Source organism: Pinus tabuliformis, chromosome 3_1 (genome assembly GCF_031772625.1).
Source record: "Pinus tabuliformis cultivar Carrire ecotype Pingquan chromosome 3_1, CPIR1, whole genome shotgun sequence".
Taxonomy (NCBI): domain Eukaryota; kingdom Viridiplantae; phylum Streptophyta; class Pinopsida; order Pinales; family Pinaceae; genus Pinus; species Pinus tabuliformis.
The window spans coordinates 218598521-218604114 of record NC_142301.1 but is presented as its reverse complement, the minus strand read 5'-3'; positions in this window follow the sequence as shown (position 1 = coordinate 218604114).

Below are 5594 nucleotides of genomic sequence, written 5' to 3'. Positions count from 1 at the left end.
TCAACCCCTCGACGGTATAATGTATCACCGATGATAACATATTTTTTAGCCAGGTGACGTAATTTTCGACGTTCATCCTTGGAGAAAGTAGAGGGAAACTTTGAAGTCTGGAGATAGACAATGATATCTCCATACCAAGGGCTAAGTGAAGAGATGAGGAATAAATTTCCGTCGGGAAAACTTTCCTCATAAATAGTATCCTCTCCACAAGGCAACTCTGAAATTAGCTCGGCAAAAACCATGGATTTCTTAGACTTGGCTGACAAGAACTCGAGATCAAATTCTTGCAAAATGACTATCCATCGATTATATTTGCCCCCAATCACTCGCCTACTGAGGACAAATTGAAATGGATTGACCGCCGCTAAGACAAAAGTTTTGCGTAGCAGGATATAATGACGGAGCCGCTGGATAGCATGAAGAGCTGCCAAAGCCAACTTCTCAACCGAGAATAACGAAGTTCAAGACCTATTAAGCCTCAAATCAAATAATAAATCACATGCTCTGTGAGAGCATCGTCTTCCTGAACGAGAACCATCCCAATGGTTGATTCTGCTGCAGCGAGATATAAAAGGAAGTCCCTACCATAATCCGGTGGACTCAAAAGCGGGGCAAAGACTAATGCTTTTTCAAAGCATCGAACGACCGCTGTGCAAAGTCGTCCCACACAAATGGAACTCCTTTCCGTAGCAAACACATGAAACCTTTAGTGATATCGGCATAGTTCGCTATAAACCGTCTTAAGAAATTAGCCTTCCCTTGAAGACTTTGAAGTTGTCGAATTGAGGACGGGGGAGGCAACTGAACTATTGCCTAAACCTTGAAGGGATCAACCCGAATCCCTTCATGTGACACAATGAACCCTAACAACCGACCGGACGTAACCGTGAAAACGCACTTGTTGGGATTCAACCGGATTTTATAAAAACGACATCGCTCAAAAACCATTCGAAGATGACTAGGGTGATCAGTTCTCTTTCAAGAACGAGCAGCGAGATCATCCAAGTATGCTTCGATGATATGTTTAATGTCGTGGAAAGCATATGACATGGCCCGCTGAAAAGTGGCTCCAACATTTTTAAGACCAAAAGGCATCTTTTTGTATGCAAAGGTACCCCAGGGACATATAAAGGCTGTCTTATGTTGATCTTCAGGACGGATAGAAATTTGATTATAACCGGAAAAACCATCCATGAAGGAAAAAATCTCATTACCCGCACACTCGTCGATAATCTGATCAATGAATGGCGTGGGGTAATTATCTTTCGGACAAGCCTTGTTTAGGTCCCTAAAATCGATGCATACTCGGATTGTTCCTTGCTTTTTATCCACAGGGACTGGATTAGAAACCCAATCAGTAAGAGGAACAGGGTATATGAAACCCACCTTTAGCAGCTTCTCAACTTCAGCTTTGATAGTTGCTGCTTTCCTAGGATTAACCGGCCGAAGCCTTTGACGAACTGGTTTGGCATTTTCATACGTCTTGATCTCATGTTGAACTATAGATGGGTCAATGCCAGGCATTTCTTCATAATACCAAGCAAATACATCTCGAAACTCGTTGAAAAGGTCGGTGTAAATTTGAATTTCTTCAGGGGAACGTTTGATTCCGAAGAAGAGATTCTCGATCACGTTAGGGTCCCTAGAGATGTTTATAAGTATCGTTTTTGAAATCACCGACATATTACCTTCGGCATGAAAGTGTGCTGGAGCCAAAGGATTTGATACCGTACAAACATCACTAGTAAAGAGCTCAGAGAACCTAGATTCTACTTCCTTTAAAGGAGGAAGAAAATATGAACGATGGTGTAAGTCTTCCCAAGGTCGATCTACACCCATTATTACTTCGAGGATTACTTCTTCAGATGGTAAAACCGTATCTAAGAAGTCCAGGGGAGAGGTAGAATCAAGGCTCCAGGCTGGGGCCACATCACCATCTAACTCCTCTTTGGAAAAAGGAGTAGAGTGGTCGTTTGCAGAGTTAACGATAAACTGATATCTAAGCTTACCTGCAGACATAGGGGATGCCATTCCATTTACTTGTCGTTCAGCCAATGTGGTCATAGGTGAAGGCAAGGTCCAAGGGTCTGAAAAATAATGAGTTCGGAGGAAATCTTCTCGAGGAGACTCCTTAGAGGATGAAACGACATTGATTCTAGCGATATGAGAGGGAAGATCAAAGGTACCCATCAATGAGGAATACATCCCGACTCCTAGATTCTCAGCAGGCGGACAAGGGTTATCCACTAAGGGAACAGTAGAGTTAGAGATTGCTTGAGGATCGACTGGACAATAATCCAATTGATCAACCTTAACGATTTTCCCTTCATGAGGAAAGCAAATGACATGAAAGAGAGTTGAAATAACGACATCCATTTTGTATACCCAGTTTCTTCCTAAGAGGAGATTGTAGTCTAGGTTAGCATCAATGACTTCTATTTCAATATTGACGACCTTCCCCCCAACACATATAGGAAAGGCCGGGATAATCCCATGCGGCTTATGAGAATCACCATCAATGCAGTCAAGATGGTAGGTGAAGGAATAGCCGAAGGCGATCCAATAGCCTTCCAGCATGACATCGACATGACGCACATGGAAGCTCCTTCATCAATAACGGTACGAAAAATGTTAATTTTTTGGTATGTAGACTTTATTTGGAAAGCCATATGATGAGGGAGTCACTTTTTGACATTTAACATGTCGAAAGTGAGCACTAAAGAGTTAGTTGGATCAACTGCCCCAATCGGAAAAAGTAAAGCACTTCGTTGAGCCGGACATGACTGGAGAACCTCTAAAGCGGACATGGCGCACGGACTCTAATCCAGATCCTCAATAATGGAGTAGTTCTGGGCGGCCCTAGCATTAGGATTAATAGTCGCGCGTTTAGCGGAACCTTTCGGTATCCGTGGTATAGTCTCGACAGGGGGTCGCTTAATATGAAGGTCGATATTTCCGAGAGCAGTCTTATCCTTGGAAGTTTCACCTTCACCATAATCGTGTGACCGTGTGGCCACGTTAGCGTGAGAACCCATCATGGAAACATTTGATGATTTTTCCCCTTCCTGGGTTCCCCCTGCGGAGGTTCCAAGGTTTGAACTTGCGCCAGCAAGAAGTTGCTGCCCTTGGGGAAAAGGGTTGGTTAATACAGCCTGAAGAACTAGAAGTCCCTTGCTGCCCTAACAAGCACTGAGCATCTTCAATCTTGGGGCAGAGGTGAGTTAAATGGTCTCCACTGCACAACTTGCATGGAAACTTGACTTTCTTTCTAGACTCATTTCTACCACCACCAGCATTATTGCCGGATTTATTTGCATCAGCCTTCCCATCATGGTTCTTTTTCTTACCTCGTCCTTTCTTTTTCCCAATGTAATTTTGATTTCCTTTAGGGTTATCAGATTGGACGACATTAATCGAAGAGGTTTGGGAAGCCAGAGGGTTAGACGATGTGACTTGGTTGTTAGGAGTAGTTTGCAAAGACAACTGCTGCAATTGACTCAACAAGTTCACCGCATTTGTGTCTACTGATCCAACGATACCATCCGCATGGGGACCTGGCTTTGACTTGGCTATATCAACCATAGATCCAGGAGCATCTGGCAAGTATTTTTGTAGGATCCTAGACTGAGAGTAGATCAATTCTAATTGCTGGGCCCTAAAAATGGCTTGCTCCTCAGAATAAACTCCAGACATGGAGACATCCTTAGAGATCTCAGGTTGTAAAGATTTCAAAAACCATTCGAGACGGTACTCCGGAGGAATTTCGACTTTAATGAGCCTCTTTCTCTGTCTCCATTCCTGAATATGGTCAGAAATGTGAGTTGCCTTATCCTGATGAAAAGTGGCCAGAAGTTCAGTTCCGGCATCATAACGAATAGGAAACTGGAAATGATTTAAGAAAATATTAGCTAAGTCAGCGAAAGATGTAAAGCTGCCCCCTGGCAACTCTATATACCATTTGGCCGCATTACCAGTCAAGGTGTGTTGAAAAAGTCTCAACCTAATCAAGTCATCAATAAGGGAGTTCGATGAGCACCACAAATGGAATGTGGTTACATGGTCGCTTGGGTCTTCACCGCTCTTCCCTTCGAATTTTGGAATGTCCGAAGGGAGTTTGGTTGGGACTGGAGGCCAGGCCGGATTGTATTTGATTGGATCGTTTGTTAACTTAGTGAGATCTGGCAAGTTCAAAGTTGCCAGAAATGAAAGCCTAGGAGGACCTTGGGGATTCCACCCAGACTGGGCAGAGCTCCCAAAGTTCTGAAAAGATTGGCTTGGATTTTGGAAGGCACCAGGCTGCCCGAAGTAACCAGCAGAACCAGCTGAACCAAAAGGCAAGCCTTGTGATCCAGCAAAATTCGGAGTTTGACCAACTCCGGTCGCAAAGCCTCCATAACCAGCAAAGCTTCCTCCTAAAGGATTATAAGGAGTTGATAACCCCTGATACGGATTCCAAGCAAAAGCTAAGGGAGGAATACTTTGAAACGAACTAACTGTGGAGTACGGCCTATTCCCTTATTGGCCGAAAAACAGATTCCCAGTTCCCATGCCACTAACCACGGGGTTAGTCCAACCTTGGAAAGGATTGTTGCTTTGTCCTATAGAATAAAAGGGCATAGATCCTATTGTCGGGTTGGAATGTGGTATATGACCACTTCCGAAAGGAAAACCCTGGAATGAAGCCGATCCACCCATCATGGATGTGGCGGCACTAAACGGAACTGACGGAATACCCTGTGAATGGGTGCCAAATGGGAAGAATCCAGAACTAAAAGCATTGGTTTGGGAATTTCCACTCGTGGACGGAATGGAGGTAGACCCAACTAAAGACGTGCTAGCAAAAGATCCAAACAAAGAAGCAGAGGAGATGGAAATCGTTCCTCCCCCTTGTACCGATGTTGGAGTCTGCATAGTTATAGCACTTGTAGTAGAAGCCATGATTCCATTAGTGGTCATCGATGGTAAGTGCATAATGTGACCTGGACTTGACAGTCTATGTGTCGGAGACCCAACGTATTGTAATACTTCCGGATGGCTAGATGGTAGGGGAGAATTCAGAGCCGCTAACAACTCTGAGAGTTATTCTACCTCTATGTTATTCTCTGTTTGAAAGAGAACTCGAGAAAGAACTGGAGTGTTCCTCTCTTGTTCTGCGGAAGTGCCAGGCCTTACTTGAACACTAATGCCCCCGAGAGGAGGATCAATCCTGATGCGTCGGCTGTCGTGGAACGAAACCCACTGGCAGTATTACCTCTGCGCCTTCTAGGAGAAGGCTCTAAACTTGGTGGTGAAAGACCACGAAGTCTTCGAGACCGTCTAGGTGATCGGTCAGCCACTTTGAATTTTTTGTTAAGATCTAACTAAAGACTCAAAAAATTGAAAGCTAGGCCAACTAAGAGCACAGAGCACACACTATAAAGTCCCTAAAGATATCAGCCAGTCAAACAACTTCCAAGTATTTCCACTCCGGGTGATTAGGACCGGACACCAAAATACAAGAAAGTGAATTAAGGGGCCTTCCGAAGATAGTCTGGGATAATGACGACCCAGTCCTATCAGCGAAGGTAATAGAGGAAGTTATGCTGACCTCCTAA